Here is a 19,724-nt window from a genome sequence, read left to right as displayed (position 1 = left end):
GAGGAGGGGAGGACGCTTTGACGGGATGATGTCAAAGGCGAGATGGGTGTTGTTGGAGTTGAGGGCGTTGTATGAGACAAACACACTCGGACGCACAACAGGACGGACCGGGTTGAACAGGTCTGACTTCGGTTGAAGAAAGAGAGAAGAGAGAGAGATGAAGAGTCAAGAGCCGGTTGGACTGAAAGAGAGAAACAACAACAAGAAGATGGGAAGACGGAGGCGGGATATATGGTGGCAAAGGGCGGAGCATCAGCACCGACCCCGGAGTCAGGCCGAGGGCTCGACCTCGTCGAGTTGGAAAGCAGTTCACCTCGACTGAGGCCCGGAACCTACGATGATTGGACCAGGGTCCTTATCTTTTGGCCCCCCCGCGATCGTGGGCGGTGACACCGGCACCTGGGAAATGGAATGGGATGGGGATGGGGATGGGTAGATGGTCTTACCACGGACGAGGGACGAGAGAGTGGGCGAGTGGGCGGCAAGAGTTCGTCAGCCAGATTACCTAGATGGCTGACATACGGATACTCAAGTCCCACGGAAAGCTCTGCTATTCGACGACTCGTACTTTGTACAAGAGAATCATCAACCCGGCCCCCCTTGCTTTGGGACCGGATTCCGTGCGTTTGTGAAATTGCGGGGGAATAAACCGTTGCAGACTTTCCCCGCGAAATCGACCAGCGTCCCTGAGATTCCAGAATTGACACATTGGTCTTTGCGTGAGGCCGCGTGCTGCTTCCCCGAGTTTCCCAGTGGAAAGTTGTATTTCTCGTTGTCAAGAAAACTAGGAACGCGTGCCAGCAAGTTGAGGGTTGCTGACGGGGTTGCTCTGCTCGCGGTCGTGTAAATGCGGGACTGAGGCAATTGGTAGAGTTTTTGCATCGTAATAGGGTGGATATTGTGACCTATTCTTTACCTAAAGGACCCAGAAGCAGAGCCGCAGAGTGGCCTCATCTCGCCCACCTTGAGTCAGTCCATGTTGCTGTTTCCACGGGCGACCCCGAAATACGACCGGTGGCGCGCTGGGAAGAGGCCTGACGTGACTGGGATTTGAAGAGAGATAGTCTGAGCTCCTTTCAGAGAAGGGAAACGGACGAAAGAGAAAACTTTGCCTTATCTAGAGTTGCTGAAACTCTAGCGAGGAAAAGAGCGTCATAGGTGACTTTAAACATTGGACGTTGGGCCAAGAGCATGAGGCTCAAAAATTTTCAGACGAAAACGAACAAGAGCCAAAGCCAAGAGTAACGATTGCCGAACAAGGGGGGGGCCTGAGCCCGTCCGTAGGAAAAGACTCCCATAGGCGCAGACGTCTCTCGGATCTCTCCTACCTAAGAAGCTGGCACCACTAACCCCCACCCACAGTGTGTATTATTATATAATCAGTAGAGCTATATTAGCACCGTACTAGAGCGCACTTTATACTTAGAGAAAATAAGTATAATTACTATTACTTTTTAATAGTACTTAGAGGCAGATTGCGAGGGTAATTTTCTAACGCCCTTAGGCCCCTCTAAAGTAAGCTATCTTATTATATATAACTACGGTTATTTATTTATTATTTAATAGGCGATTATTACCTCGTTACTTACTTATTAAAGGAGGGATAGAAAGCTACTTTATTAGAAAAATAGTAATATTATTAATTAATATAAATATAATATTAATAATATTCGACGCTTCGGAAACGCGTATAAAATTAGATTTTAAATAGCCGGGTTTATATTTAGTAAAAGGACCCTAGAGAAAGTAGTATATATAAAATACTTATTATATAATATAAGAATTGTTATTAAAAAGCCCCCTTATATCGACGCAAAGGTAGAGGATATACTTTACGAGGAGAAGATTATACTAAAGAGGTAGGACGAGGAAGTTAGAGAGCTTAGCGAGAGAGGTATATAAAAAGTTTAATAATAATATCCTTAATAAATCCTAGAGAAGAGATATTACTAAGAAGAAATAATTAGCGAAATACTTAATAAAACCGTAAGCCTAACCGAATATTATTAAAAAGACGATAATATTTAGAATAAAAGATCTTTTTTTTTATAATATTAATTAATAAAGCTAATCTTAAAGTTATTTTAATAAGATAATAAAGAAAGGCGGACTTAGGTTAAGAAGAACTATATTTATTTTTATATTATTTAGTAATAGGAGCGAGGATAACTATATAAACCGATATTATAAATAAGAAAAAACCTCCTTAGCCGCTACGTACGATTTTTAAAAAAGGTAATTTTTATTTTATAACGATCCGTAGACCTAGCGAATTTTCGCCCTTATTAAGTTATAATAAGACCCTAGCGGGATATTAATATTATAAATCGTAGCTTACCGTTTTCAAAAAAGCCTAATTTTAAGCGGCCGGAGTAAAGGTTAATAATATTACTTATATTATATCTGCGAGGAGTTAAATATTTTATTAAATAACTTAATAAGTACTTTTTATTATAAGTGAATTTTTGGATATAGCGAAAATCGCACTTCCCCTTAAAAGATTAAAAAGAAAGAAAAGTAACCGATACTATACTAAATTATAAAAAAGAATATGTTTAACGGACTTTTTAATTTTATAATAATAAGGATTTAAAAAGCTAAGTAACCGTATTATTTAATTTATAAGTTACGGAGCGAGGTAGAAAGAGAAGGAAGCTTTGGGATAGCCCGAGTAGTATATATTATTATAAACTATAATAAGCCTCGATATATCCCTAAAAAGGGGAGATTTTCTCTTTTTTTTATCTTTAGATTATAATATAATAACGCCCTACGAGGTAGACTTTTTAATTTAATATTATATTTTCTTTTTAAACTAACGTATAACGGATACTATCGTAACGCTATTTATTATAGGATAATTTATAATTCTTTTTTTATACTTAATATACGATATTACAACCTCGTTTATAAAATAGATCTTATTAAGAAGGCCCTCGAGAGAAGTTTAAAACGATATATTAATATACTACGCTTATTAAAACTTTTTATATTAATATTTAATATACTTAAGGTAAAAGACATAGTAAAATCTACGGTATTCGACTCCCCTAACGTTATATACTTAATATAATAATTCTTTAAGTTAAGAATAAGTAACCCTACTTTATTATTATCTAACTAATTAAGCCCTTTTAAATTTACCCTAAGTACCCTTATTAAATAAGTATTTTAAAATATATAAGTACTTATTAAGACTATTACTATATATATAAGACTACTTATTATTATAAATATCTTCTTTAGCTCTTAAGGCTTAACTTTTACTAATTATAACCGTAGTATATTTATAAAAAAGTATTTCGACTTAATAAAAGCTTAAGTAAATAGGCTAGGAATAGACGACTTTATTAAAGAGGATAAATAGAGGATTTATATTTTTAAAACTGGGCTTTATTATAGAATAAAGGATTAGTTTAGTACTTAGGGTAAGGAAGACCGATATAATTAATTTAAAATTAAAAAAGCTTTTTAAAAGCGCTTTAAAGACCTTAATAATATAGTAGAGAATATTAAAGTAGTACGAGAGGCTTTATTATTTATAAAAAATAATAGAAAAATACTCTCTACTTTTTTATAAAGAATATTAAAGATTTAGAGACGCTTATTAGAGGCTTATTAAAATATATTTACGTAGTATATTTTTATTATTATTCTTAATAATAAAAAAAATATCTTTTTTTAATAAAAAGTATTAAATAGGCTTTTTTATAAGAAGTAACTTAATAAATACGGGGTTCTATATAACTATATTTTTAGCGATTTAAAAATAATTATTAAGCTATGCGCAGACCTAATCTAAAAATAGCTTAATATTAATAACGAATCGGACGTTAAAAAAGAAAACCCTTTTTATAAGCTTATTAAGAGATTTAAGTAGCATAACGATCGGAACGTAGAACTAATATAAAAAGCAATATATAATTTAATAATATAAAATACTAAATAGTAAGGGAGTAAGGATAAGTAACTATAAATACCTACGTAAATAAGTAATAAACCCCTTCGTAATACTAATATACTTCGATATTTTAATTATTATAAATAGGGATATATTAGCTTAGAATATCCCGAGCCTTAGAACCTAACTACGTAAGTAAAGAATAAGGTTAATTAAGAAGAATATAAGGCTAAGTATTTAAAAAAAAAATACGAAAAGTTAAAGGCTAAGCTAGCTATTATTAATTATATTTTACCTCCTTTATTAATAATATGCGAGTTAGAGGAGACCGATTAATAAATTATAGGGGACTTTATTTTAAATATTATATTAAGCCTTTTTATTAGTACTATCCCCGTAAAATATAAATAGCTAAGTAATATAAGTACGCTATTATATTATAATATAATATTTTTTAAAAACTATTATAATAGCGTTTTAGGATATAATATTATAGTTCGGGAGATTAATAACGAGATATATATAATAAAGAGGATACGAGAGGAATTATATCCGGATATTTATAAAGACGAAAGATGATACTTTTTTAAAGAAGTACGTTAGGCTATAAAAAGGGAGGACGAGGAGATATTTTAAAAATATATAAAAAAAGCTATACGTTTAGTAAGAGAAGCGTAGTACGCTAGCGGACGCGTTTTAAAAAAAAGCTTTGATAAAAATAATAAAGCTAAAGGCTTAAAGGGGAAATAGAAGGAGTAAGTAATACTATATTATATTAATAATTATTAAAATCGTACCGGAGCTAAAGTTAAAATAGGTAGATATTTTAAGACTTTATTACTTATTAAGGGCACGATTAAGTACGACGTTAAGCTTTTTAATATTAGAGAGACCCTAAGGGATATTATTATTAATATAATAATACTATAGCTCTTATAAATTAGTTTAATAATAAGAGCTAAAGTAGCTTTTTTAATATAAATAGACCTAGTTAAAATAAATAAACTAAAAAAATAAAAAAAGCTAGAGTTTAAGGCGCGAGTATTTAAAATAAAAAAGCCTTAATATTATATTAGTTTTATTATAGAGGTTAATATAATAAACGAGTAGAAGCTAAGAGGTAATAATAAAGTATTTTTTAAGGATATTATATACGGTCCTAAGGACGGCGTACTAACTAGTTTAGGGTATATTAATAGTATTATTAAAAACGTACGTATTTTAAGTATCTTTTTAAATAGTAGATTTATTATTAATATTATTAACCTTACTTTTATTAAAAAATATTATATACCCTAAGTAGAAATATAAGAACTTATAACGATTAGATTAGTAAATAACTAAGTAATATTAATATATAAATATAGTATTATAAGACTAGTAGTAAGAGATATCTTAATAGTAATTTAAGCTATTATTATTAGACGTAGCGACGAGTAGGACCTTTTTTTAGGTAAATAGTAGTATAAAAGAGTAGGTGCGGTAGTAGATTATAAAAGCAAAATACTATTATTTTAAGGACGGAAGGGTTTAAAGATTATAGTACTTATTAAGCTATTACCGAACTTTATAGAGTTTTAGCGTTATTATAAATACTAGTATTAGCTTAGGGATAAGCTTTACGTAGATAATATATTAGAGATTAGTAATAATAACGATATTATAGAGGACTTAGAACGTCTTTTAAAAGAGGCTTATTATGAGGTTACTAAGCCTTATTACTAATACCCCTATTTAGGAAACGAGTAGACTTTTAAAGGGACCGGTACGTTGAGGGGTAATAGTATTACTATTTAAACGTTAATAAGTCTAAGTATATATTATTATAAGGAATAATATCTAAACTATTATTTAAGGAGCCGTTTAATAAGTACGGACGATATAATATTATTAAGAGTAAGGTAATAAGATAGAGTAATTACGATTATTATATATTACTTTTATTAAGTATACTAAACGTTATATTAAATATATATTTATTATTATAGGATACTATATTTTCTATCGAATATTATAATAACTATCGAGCGGGATAAGATATATACGGGTTGCGTATATTAAAAAAAGACGTATTAAGAAGGGTATAATATTAAAACTATTATTACGTAACTAAGACCGAGATATATAATACGTAAGTATAAAATAATTATATTACGAGCTATTTTTATATAAATATATGTTACGAAGGTAACTTTGTTTACCTTATTATTCGCCTTATTATCAATATTACGTAAGCAAACTATATACCATATTAATCTACGATTTCTGTAGATTATTATAGGTATTGATTATGTAAGCAATACTGCTTATATAAGCTTACGTGAGCAATGGAAAGTACTGGAAGGTAACTGAATAATCTGGAATTTACTCGAGGCGGAATTACGTACTACGATTACGCATTCACTTACGTATACGCTTATTAATTATATCATAATTAATAAGCAATGGAATATTCTAGTAGGAGGTTTTTATGCCTATATGTAGGCGTGTATTTGCCTACCTAGACCTTTCGTTAAGCAAGCAACTTCTCATATAGTAATTTAACTATATTACTCTCTTTACTACAAAAACCTCTTTTATATACGCTTATATCCCCTATATTTATATATTCTTGCTTCTATATGAATATTCACTTTTTATATTCTTTATAAGAATAGCCCGCATTACCTCGTTAAAGCTATACGTGCTGGAATATATATATAGAGGACGAAATTAAGGAGGAGTAGGAAGAGGACGCTAGTAATACTAAGGTTAATAAGGGAGGTAAATATATATAATCTAGAGGTAGTATAAATATATAATTATTTACCTACTCGTCTCCTAAAACTAAGTATAATAGCGAAATTATAATATAGAGCTAGTTAGACCGACGATAATATATTATAAGAAATATTATTAAGGGAAAATGTTAATCCTTAATAGTAATATTAGAGAAGAAAAGCTAAGTTAAAGAAGAAGAGGATACGTTAAGGGAATTTAATATTAGCTCGGATATTAAGGACGAATCTAATACGGATAATAATAATAATAAGTATTACTTATAGAAGGATACGGACCTCGAGACCCTTACTAAGATATTATTCTTAATAATAAATAAAAATAGTAAAATTAACTAACTAAAAAAGGATTAAGGATATAATAAGAAATAAATATTTAAAGCTCTACCGATTTATATATAAAATTCGATTTTTTATACTTACCCCTTAAAAAGCCGATTTTTCGATACTTTCCGGCCCTTATCTTAAGCTTTATAATATAAGGTCGACTTATAGTTTAAGAACTTAGATATTACAGTTAAGGTAATAGTAAATACTAATAAGAGAAGGGACTTAGTTAAATAGCTATATTATATTTATAAGTACTATTTTATAAAAACCTTAGTAGAGATTAAGTATACTAAGCTCGTAGAGTATGCTATTAATCTTTTTTTAAATATACGCATAAAAATTAAAAAGTAGTTTAAATATAATTACGTCGAATAATAGTTTATAATAATAGCTTTTTTAAAAATAGAGGAAGCCGGAGTAATTAGGAGACTTAACAAACGTAGTGAATAGATTGCGAATATTTTTTTTAAAAAGAGAGTAACTAAACTAAGAGTATTACGAATCGTATATAACTTTTGCCCTATTAATAAAGTATTAGTAAAGGTAATATACCCGTATTATAATATAGAAATTAATATTAATTCGATTTTTTATAAATACCCGAGAGTTTACTTATAGACCGACGCTTTTAATAGCTTTTAGGGTATTCTTATTTAAAAAAGCGACTAATATAAGACCTTAGTTATTAGCCCTAATAATATATAGGAGTATAAAAGTATATTATAAAGACTTAAAGGAGTACTTTTAATATATACGCGCTTTAGAAACTTAGTCTTTAAATATTATAATATCAACGGATATTACTCTTTTTTAATTATAGGATTCCTCCCCTACTTTTTAATATTAATATTTATTTTTGTTAATAACTATAACTTTACGAGCGAGATATTTAAAGAGTATTTTTATTTTTTATATTACTATTACTTTTTAAAAGTAGTATAGGTACCGATTCCCTTTAGTAAAAGTAAAATATTTTGTTTTAATAATTACGCAACGTTAATAGGATTTAAGATATACGCTAATAAGATATGCCTTTTAGGACGGTATTACAATAAGTTCGTTATATAAAAGTAATAGTTTAAAGAGTAGCCTCTAAGGATATAAAAAGAAATAAGAGGTTTATTATACTTAATACCGTTTATACGAAAATATATTCTTAGAAAAGCCGATTTAGAAATTATAATTAAGAGGGTATTTTTTAAAAAAGTATTAAAAATAACTAAGTTTAATAAGAAGAGCGTATAATAAAAATAAGTAGAGCGCGAGACCTTAGCTTAGGGAGAGAAATAAGTTAATATACTTAATAAAATATATAACGTAGTTTAAAATAATACGACTTATAATATAAGTTTATAAGTATAATTTTATATTATAATAGACGTAAGTAATTATACTACTAGCGCTATACTTATATAACTTTTTAATAACTATAAAGTAAGTACCCCGATTACTAACGCTAATTTTAGTAAGGTTATAATTATTATATAGATATTATTTCGATTATCTAACTAAGAAAGGTAATATTCGGTCCCGGAAAAGGAAACTTTAATAATTATACGAGCCCTAACTAAATACTAATAGCTAACGAGTATAAGTCTAGACCCTATTATAATATATACCGATTATTAATTAATTAAATAGAGTATAAAGAACTATAGTAAAGTTTATAATAAGTTAGTAAAGTAGATTAAAGTTTTAATAAAATATAACGTAGAATACTTATATCAACTTAATATTATAAAGATTATATAAGTAGTAAACGGATTAAGTTATATATATAATAAACTATAAAACTTATTAATAAATATTAAAGAATAGTTTATTTTTAAAATAGAAATAAGGAACTAAATAATTATAAAAAACGCTAAGTACGAGCGCCCTAGGCTAGGGTATTTTTAAAACCCCATAAGGGTATAGGATATATTAAAATTTATTTTAATAAACTCGGGCGACGCTAAGTAAGTATTAAATAAGGAATAGAAAAGTAAGATCTATTATATACTTTATAATAAGTATAGATTTTAAGAATAGTATAAGGATATTATTAAATTCCTTTTTGAAGGATTATTAGCTATTAATTATTTTTTAAAAAATAAGAAACGATTAGTAAGAGCGAAAGTAATATAATATAGGATATAAGAGTACGAGCTATATAAGAATAAAATAAATAGTAGCCTAGCTTAGTATATAAATAAGGACTAAGTAGTATAATAACTTTAGGAAGTATATAATAAGAGAGGCTATTTTGGAGTACTAATTACGATATACTATTTATAAAAGTAGATATATATAATAGATTCGGGATGCGGCCGGTAATAGGACGCTGATAACTTAGCGACTAGTATACGGATCTTATTATAAAAGAACTTTTTAAAAAACAGAGCCCTTACGAAGGACTTTATAAGCTTTAGTTTTATAATATACCTATACCTATATTATAGCCTCGCTAGTTAAGTACTTATAGCCTAATCTTTTATAATTCTAAAGCTTTTACTTCTACGGAGTAATTAGTATAGGTAATAATAAATTATAAAAACGAACGGAACGTTGACGAAACGACGCTTAGCCGTTAGTAAAGAGCCGTTAGTACTAACGAGCTATAGCTATTTAGAGTCGACTACTTAACCCTATTCCGTCTGGGAGAACGAGCTTATTATAGGGCGAGTCCTACTTAAATATTAGCGTTTATAAAAGAGCTAGATAAAAAAAATAATCGGGGTAGATTATTTTTATAAGCTAGTTACCTCGTTAATACCCTAAAGACCCTATTTATTATAAACGGGGCGTTTATTAGTAACCGATTGCCGGATATACGAGGTTAAGGCGCGTATAAAGGCGCGGGTAGTATTAAGATAGCTAGTTTAGTAGACCCTATAGGCTTAATAATAACTTATTTTTATAAAACGATAGAAATAATAGTTAAAGATCGAAACTAAAAACGGCGTCAATACGAAGAGCTTATTTAATAGCTTACCGAGCGGCTAGCGACGTATCTAAGTTAACGAGAATACGAAAAGCCTCCTTTTTATAATTATAAACCGATTAGAGAAGAGTCTACGAGTACTTAGGTAGTAGACTAGATTATTATTATAGAGGTAAGTAATAAGCTTCGCGCAAAAAGTACTATAAAATAGTATGTTAAATAGGCCCTATTTAAGATATCCCTATTGCTATAAACGTAATAGTATAATTACGAGAAGAGTTTTTAAGATCCCCTTTCCTAGGGCGACTTTTTAGCGTTTATTTATTAATAGTACGTAGACCCCGAGACTTAAGAACGGGAATATTATAGAGAGCTAAGGATAAAGAGGCTAAAGGAGGGCTAGACCCCTACTTAGTTCCTTGCTGAGTAGTTAGCGATTTATTATAACCTAAGTATAGAAAATATAGAGAATTTAAAAGTAGAGGTATACTAGTTCTTTTTTAAATTACTATCTTAGTTATAGGACGATCTAATTCGTTATAGGGTCTTAATTAAGAGAGTACGTAATATAGTTTACGAGGCTAATAAACTATAGTTATTAAATCGGTAGAAGGGCGGCGACTAGTTATAGAAAGATAGTAAGAAGAGGCTATATCTATTATTAGAGTAACCGCGTCGAATATCCCCCTTTTATAAAAAAAAGAGTAGGGAGAGCTCTAAGAGGCTAGGCTCTAGGGACTCGCTAAGAGTAATATTATAAAAGCTATATAATAAGAGTGCTCGCGCCGAGCTATTATAAAAGCGTCGTAGTAGCGATATTAAGTACTTTACGTATAATAAAATAGGCTATATATTTAGTAAGTACTAGAAAAATAAATTGGGAGGTAGGGGTAATAATAAGCTAACGTACCCCTGATTAAAGCTAACGTTAGTAACCGTCTAACGGGTTACTACCGAGCCGAGAGTTATAGAGGTCGACTCGTTAAAAAACGAGTAGGCATAAGTAATATACCCAATACGCTTATACTAAGTATTAAGAGGGTACTAATAGGAATAATTACGAAAGGTAGGGTAATAGTTCTGCGAGGTATTACCAAAAGGCTAGTAAAAGTTAATATAAACATATGCTCCGAAATAAATATTATTAGTACTAGGCTCGTAACCTACTTAGGGTTAACCCCGGCTACTACTATAGCTCCCTCGTTAAGGGATTTTTAGGGTAAAGCCGTAAGCTAGGGGAAAGCCTACTAATTAACGCTCTTCTTTATTAACTACTATAAGTAGCTAAAGAAGATTCGGTAACTATTTACTATAATCGATAAGGATAAAAAAATAGTAGACCTCTTACTATTACGACTATTAATAGGCTAAGAAAGTATTTATATTAATATAGCGACGAATATATAGTTATACGAGCTTATCTTAGTTACCGAACTAGAGGTAATAGCTCGCGATATTATTAAAAATCGCAAGAGGGCGTATATATTATATATTGCTACTATAAAAAGTATCGCGGGGGTAACGGAAACTAAACTACGAGGGGGTCTACCACTAGAATTTTAATTAGAAATAGAGACGTTTAATAAGTAGTTAATAAAAAGACCGTAGTTATATAGCAGGGTAGAATACTCTATCGACCTAGTTCTAGGTACTAAACTACTATATAGTCCTATTTATTTATTAAATAAAAAATAACTCGATAAGCTTTGTACATATATTACCGAGAACTTAGCGAACGGTTATATTATACTTTTAGTTAGTAAGGCTAGGGTACCGATCCTCTTTATATTAAAAAAAGATAATACGCTACGCCTCTACGTAGACTACTGCGGGCTAAATAAAGTAATTATAAAAAATTAATACTTATTACTACTTATTAGCAAGCTCCTAAATAAGCTTCGCAGAGCGAAATAAATCTTAAAAATAAATATTAAAGATACTTATTACCGTATCTAAATTAAAAAGGAAGACTAATAGAAAATAGCGTTCTAGAGCCGATATAGTTATTTTAAGTATACTATTATACCTTTTAGGCTAACGAACGTACCCGCGACGTTCTAAGCGTATATTTACTAAGCGCTCGCCGACCTACTAAATACTTATTATATAATATATATAGACGATTTAATAATCTATTTAATAATAAAGGAGTAGCATACGGAGGATATTAAGAAGGTCCTCTAACGTTTGCGTTTATACGGGCTTTTTACTAAATTATTAAAGTGCTCGTTCTATTAAAAGAGGGTCGAGTTCTTAGGTTATGTTATTATATTAAAAAGAATCGAGATTAACTCGTTACGAGTGCGAACGATCGCTAACTAAAAGGCGCTAGAGTCTATTAGAGATATCTAAGTGTTCTTAGGGTTCTATAACTTCTATTAGAAGTTTATTACTAAATACTCGGGTATCGTTATACCGATAATAGCATTACTAAAAATAAAAAAGGGGTAGATAAGGGACTTTTAGTAAACTAAAGAAGTAAACGAGGCGTTTAATTAGCTAAAGGTCGCTTTTATTTTAGTAACCGTACTTATATATTAGAACCCATAACGTATTATATAAGTAAAAACTAACGCTTTAGTTAAAGCTATCGCGGCAATCTTATTATAATAAGCTAATAAAGAATAGTAACCCGTTACTTATTAATTATAGAAACTTATAGATACGGAGTAGCGATAGGCTACGGGCTAATAAAAACTACTCGTTATAATAAAAGGGCTAGAGTACTAGGCTTACTACCTCTAGGGCTTTTTATAAAAGTTTATAATCCTAACGGACTACTAAGTACTTAAAGAAGTAATCGGCGCACTAGCGCGGGACCTTTAGGGAAGGCTCGCGAGGTAGGTATATAAACTATTAATATTTAATTTTAATTTAGAATACTAGCTAAGGAAAACGAACCTAATAAACGGTCTATTTAAAAAGCTAGACTATATAGAGGGGGAAGTGCTTTATAAGGACGTCTTTTTTACGCTAGCCCAGAAGCTATGTCTTATTAGCGAACTACTACCTAACGTCCGGTAAAGGATAATTAGCCTAAAAAGATAAAATAATATTACTAAAGTATACGTTTAAGTAGTTAAGGCCTCCCTTCGCAATCCCGGCTAAATATTAGCTAGCTCTAGGGACGGGGAATCCTCTCCCCTATATTAGTAATATATTATAAAGCGTATTAATAAAATAGTAATAGTTACTACTATAACGACTCGAGGTAAAAAAATAAAAGAGTTATTAATAAACGCTCGTCGACGGTCCGGTAAGGATAAAGAGGAGTCGGATAGAGCTAGGGTTATTATACCGGAATAGTATATCTTACGCCCCGTTATAAAGGAGCTTATAAGGGGCGAAACGGTATTCGCTTCCTATCTCTCGCTAGAGATTAAAGAGCTCGTTAGAGGACTATAAGCTAAAGATAAGTTCTATATATTATAATCGGCGAGAGTTCGTACTACGGCCAGCGAGCTAAGAGTATATTCGCTTAATAAATAGAGTATACTATTTTTTAAAAAAAGACTCGTTATTCTTTAAGTAAAGTCTTTTTAAATAGAGATCCTTTGCTAATACTACGACGATTATAAAGTAAGTTATATAGGAGCTACGAAAACTCTTGAGCTAATCTAGAGGAAGTTTTACTAAGAAGATATTTAACGAGATATCTAAAAATACGTTAAGAACTATAAGTATTATTTAGGAGTTATAACCCTAAGATATAAGCCGTACGGGTAGCTATAGTTATTACTACTACCCTTATACTTATTTTAAGAAATATCTATAGACTTTATTACGGGGCTATTGCCGAGCGCTTATAATAACGGCGTAGAGTACGATAGTATTATAGTTATTATTTATTATATAATAAAGTTCGCGAAGTTCCTACCTACCGTTAAAATACTTAACGTAGCATAAATAATAAGTATCTTATACCGGGAGGTCGAATATAAGTTCGGTATGCCTAAAAGTATTATTATAGATAGAGATAAGCTCTTTATAAGCGTATTTTAAAAAGAGTTCGCTAAGGAACGGGCGATATATCGCTAACTATTTATTATGTACTATTTATAAATAGATGGCTAAACGGAGCGAACTTATTAAATATTAGAAAAGTATCTAAGGATCTATGCCGAGGGCTTGCTAAATAGGTAAGTAGCGTAGTTAGAGGAGGCCGAGTTTATATATAATAATAGTTAATATTTTATTATAAAGGTGTCCCCGTATATAGTACTATACGGCTACTACTTTAGGTACGTTAAATATATACCTAATTATAAGGCTATAGTCTAGGGGGTTTAGGAAAGGGTTTAGAAAATTAGGGAGATTAGGGCCTAGGCTACGCGAGCGTGGGCATAAGCCTCTAAGAGCTAAGTAGCTTATTATAATAAAAGATATACTTTAAAGGAGTTTAATCGTAGAGAGGTCGTTAGCTTATTAACGAAGAATATACGATTTAAGAATAATAAACTAGCGCTGAGATATATTAAAGTAGTAATAGCTAAAAGGGTAGGGAAATAGGCTTACCGAGTGTATTTATTAGAGTAGTATTAGAGAATATATAATATTTTCTTAGTTTCTTAGCTTAAGCTATAGGGAAATTGCTAAACGGTCGGTGACTAAATAGCGAATCTCCCGGAGTTAGAGGACGAGTAAGACGTTTAGAAAGTTAAAGAAATCGTTGCGATATAAAGTAAGGGAGGAAACTTACGATATTTTATTAAATAGGCTAGGTAGCTTATTAAGTATAATACGTAAGAGCTTATTAAGTATTTTAAAGGGGTAGTAGAAGTAGTTAATAAATTCGAACGCTATAAAAAAAGGGTATATATAAAATAAGATAATAAACGTTAAGTTCGCGGCGAAAGGTTATTAGAAATAAGTTAATTAATAATATATTATAGAACCTTTTTTATTTAGCCTAGCGTAATCCTTAAAAAAAAGATATAGTATTATAACCCTTAGCGATACGTTACTAAGAAATTGCTAAGATCTAGTTACGTAAGGGGAGTAACTTATATAATATTAGTAATAGTAATAGCGGCTCTAGCGTATATTTTTAAAGCTTAATAGTTAGTAATAGTAGTCCGCTTAGTAAGCGAGAAGCGGGGAGGCTTCGTGCGCGTACTTAGCTAATTACTTAGAGTAAGGCCGTTAACCTTATTAATATTACGATAGGTAAAAAGGAGGTAGTCGAAGTTACGTAGAGTATTATATATATTAATAGTAGCGGTTCGTAGAGCGTTTACTACTTAGTTACCGTTAGAGGTTATAATAGGAGGTATAATAGGAGCTATAATAAGAGGTATAACGGGAGCTATAATAAGAAGTATAACGGGAGCTATAATAAGAGGTAGAATAGGAGGTAAAGTAGGGGCCGTAACGCTATTATCGTTAATAACGGGTCGGGGACGGGGGACGTTATTTAAGGTAACGCTCTCGTAGTCTTAATTAAGCTAAGGGACCTTAGTAATATTAATATTCATAAGGAACTTAGTAATATTAAACTACTTATTACGACCCGCAGCTTTAACTTTAATATAAGTAATAGCCTCGTCGAGCCGTTATAAAGCCTTTACTTAGAGCGGGAAGAGCGTAATATTAGTTTTATTAAGATTTAGAGTAATGTAACTAAGGGCTAGGGTACCCTCGTTTATACTAAAGAGAGCGTCGCAGGTAAGGGTCGGTAAGTTATTAATATTAAAATAACGGCGCTTATTACGATACTAAAAAAAAGAATTCTCTAAGTCGCTACTAAGCTCCTTAAATTTAGTATCCTCGCGCTAAGACTTATTAAACTTAAACTTAAAATCGTCCCGCTCGTCGTTATTATTAAAAATATAGTTAGTAATAAGAATACGCTTCTTAATAAGAGTCCGAGTCTCGGGACCCTAGGAAATAGGGGTAGCGCTATATATAATAATAGTATAAGTAAGTACCTTATTTACTAAGAACTTAGTAACGCGTTTATAAAAAGTAAGGAAAATAAGAAACTCTTAAATATACGTAATAGTAACGCCCTTAGGAATCTCTTTATAATACTAAGCTAGAGCGTTAAGGTTATTTCATAGAGCGGTCGTACGGCTATTATTACAAAAATAAGCTAGTTAGAGGTAACTAAAATAGGAGATAATCTTAGTCTTATTATTAGTATTAAGGATACTAGCCTAAGAAGAGAAATCTAAGTTAGTAAGAAGAAAATTCGCCGAACGATTATTAACAACTTATTATAATCGAGATTAATAAGTTTAGATACTCGTAGTTAGTAGCGAGCTCTTAAAAAGTAGCCTATTTAAAGTAGACCTTTTTCGCTTTACTACCCGCTAACGGGTTAGCGATATAAGTAGCTACTTTTTCTTACGTACTAATAATATAACTAAAAGTATAAAGAACGCGGCCGCGCTTATAGGAGTTAAAACTACCCTACTCTTCGGTATTACGGAACTTTATAAGGGTATTCTAAGTAAACTAAGCGGCGCTATATAGCTCCTCGGGAACTTAAAAGATATCGTTAGCTAATATTTTAGTAACGGATTAGCGAGGACTTAACGACTTATAGCAAAACACTTCTTTTTATTAATCTAATAAATAATATACTTAGCGATATAAGCGCCGGTAATATAAATAAGCTCGTTAATATTATAATATAGACTAGCTAAGTAGCGTATATAGGGAGTACCGCTACGGAGACTGCGGAAGCCCTTCTTAGGATTATACTCTATATTAAGTATATCCTAAATACGCAAAATAGTAGATATTTCGGTAAATACTTAGCGATAGTATAGTAAGAGAGTTATAATTAGGAAACGATACGGAATTAGAATATCGTGAGAAAGAAAGTATAGTTATATAGGATAGAATTCGCAGAACGGTTATTAAATAGAAAGAGGGAAGAAAAAGTAAATACGTAACTCGTAACGGATAAAAAATCTTTTACTATAATTAATAGCTTAGTAATAATAACAACCGCGAAGTTAAGCGGGCTCTTATATATTACGACGGTTAGAATACTTTATTACGAATATATATTATTAACTTAGTAACTAGTCGGCGCGCTATTGCCGAATAATAATAATAAGGTATCCGTTAGATAAGGAGATAGGAGTAATACCTTATTCCTAAGTAAAAAAGGATATTATTAACGCTTTATAAAATTTATTACGAATAACGACGTTAATAGCTTTATTATTAGCGTTAAAAAAAGATATTACGTAATAACTTTGGGGACTAAAGTTACGTAAGGGGGGAGTAATTATAATAGATTTAGGATACGGCTAGCGATAGGATGCTAATAACTTAGCGACTAGTATACGGATCTTATTACAAAAGAACTTTTTAAGAAGTAGAGCCTTTACGAAGGACTTTATAAGCTTTAGTCTTATAATACACCTATACTTATATTATAGCCTCGCTAGTTAAGTGCTCATAGCCTAATCTTTTATAATATATTAGCCGAAGAGAACTTAAGACGTTAATTTTTATATTAAGTCTTACTAAGTATACTAAGCGTATAGCCCGAGACTTTAAATATTATTATTAAGGAAGATCTCTATATTAAAACTATAGAAAATAGTAGTTATTAACTTTATAAAGGAGATTATTCTAATAGTAGTAGACGGTTCGAAGTATATTTTAGTAAATATTGACTATTTTATTAAGTTTAGCGTCCTTATACTATATAAAGAGGTATTTATAAAAGCGGTATACTAAGTATAGTTATTAATAATCTCTTTAATTTTTAAATAGCCTAAAGCTATTTATTATAATAATAGTAGTTATTTTAAGAATATATTATTCGCTATAATTACTAATTATTACGATACTAAGCTTATTTATAGTCCTATATTTTACTCTCGGTTTATTAGTTAGGTAGAGCGTATAGTACGACTAGTTAAACTATAGTTTATAAAGTAGGTATAGTCCTAACCTAAGGAACTAAGGATACGATAGTATTATAAAGTACTTATAATTATAAAGTAACTTAACTTATAATATATTTAATTAATATTTATTATACTATCCTTAGTTATGCTCGGGAGGAATACTTTATAAAATATAATAGCTATTAATAGTTTTAATAATCTAATTAAAGCTCTTAAAGGAGCGGCCGAACTTATTATTATCTTTAATAAAGAAGATATTAATATAAACCCCGCTATAGTAAGTTAGAGTATTATTATTAATATAGATCGATAGGAAGAGTTATATAATAATATAAAAAAAGAGTTAATATATATAGCGGAAATAGTAAATATAGAAGCTATACTTATTAAAAAGTTTATTATAAATAACCTCGTTTAGGAGAAAGGTAATAAAAACGGTAAGTCGAACTTTAAATTTAACTTTTTTTAGACTAGTCCTTATTAAGTTATTAAAATCGTATTAAACGTATTATACTAGGTTAGAGACGTTACTAAGAACTGCGAGGGTAAAAAGAGAAAGGTATACGTATTAAACCTTAAAATATATATTATTAGACCCCCTCGACTCTAGACTAAGTAGCCTATTACTAATATATATACTATTATTAATATTAATAAATACTATAATATACAATTAGAGGACGTATTACCCGCGCTAGTAATAGAGCTAAAAAGATAAGTAAGGATAGTACTCAATAATTAGTAAATATAATAATAAAGAATGGTACTAGTAGAGGCGTCTTTTGTATTAGTCGAGAGTAACTTAGGTTAGGTTATTGTGGAATTGGGTAGGCTAAAAAGCTGGTACTACTAACCCCTACTTATAGTGTATATTATTATATAATCAGTAGAGCTACATTAGTACCGTGCCAGAGCGTACTTTATACTTAGAGAAAATAAGCATGATTACCACTACTTTTTATACCCTTCCACCCTTCTACCCGTCCCCCTCCTCCCTTTTAAGTTGCCTTCCCGCGCTGGCGTAGGCGATTTCTGCAAGCCTTGGGATTGTCTTGAGTGTCTTGCTTCGATGCGCTAAACCAGTCGTGGGTTGCAAGGCCGCTTACCCGCAGAGGGCCGCAAAGTTAGACGTAATAGCGCCGCCGCGGTCCCGTAGATTCCCGACATCCTTGAGTCGTGGATCCATGTCGATTCCACCTTTGCCCACTCACACCTGTCACGTATTGGGAAGGCTTCTAGAAGATCGACTGGAAGGCCCCAAAAGGCTTGTCGACGCCTCCTACGCACTTCCCTGCACATGTGGCCACACAAAGTGCACAAAGGGCTGATCCCCCCTGCATATGCCCGTCTTCCCACCCGTGCCACCCCGTCCAGGGCCGCCTGTTGAGCGAGGCGAGGGAGGCGAGATCTCATGCGACGCGGGTTTTTGGAGCGAGTATCCATGCCGGACAGACTTCTCTCGTGCGTGAACGGAACCCATACGGACCCTGTTTTTTGCGTGTGTCTTCTTTTTGTGCCAGTTCTTTAGGCCAACTCTGACTGGCCAGAGAGACTTTCTGCTCAATAATTTGACATACAACCATTACCAACCGCAGAGATAACAGTTTCGGAGGCTGGTGTGGTTTTGGTGGGTGTTGAGAAAGGAGGTTGCATTTACGCCGAGTTCTCGCCCGACATTAACTGGACACATTCGTGGCAAAGCGAAACTGGTTTCATAGACATTAGGCGAAAAAAAAAAGAAAAAAAAAGGGTGACGAGAAATCGCAACACGTCGATGAACAAGGCGAATCAAGGCAAACAAGGCCATGGATAACAACTGTGCATCAGCAGGTTGTATTGGCGTCTAGTTGAGGGTGATAAACTAGCTGATCTACCGTGTTTGGCGGATCCGAAGGTTCAAACTTGCGTCAAACGACTCGGCC

This window comes from Colletotrichum lupini, chromosome 10 (assembly GCF_023278565.1).
Source record: "Colletotrichum lupini chromosome 10, complete sequence".
In the NCBI taxonomy this organism is placed as follows: Eukaryota; Fungi; Ascomycota; class Sordariomycetes; order Glomerellales; family Glomerellaceae; genus Colletotrichum; species Colletotrichum lupini.
Note: the sequence above shows the minus strand (reverse complement) of the source record.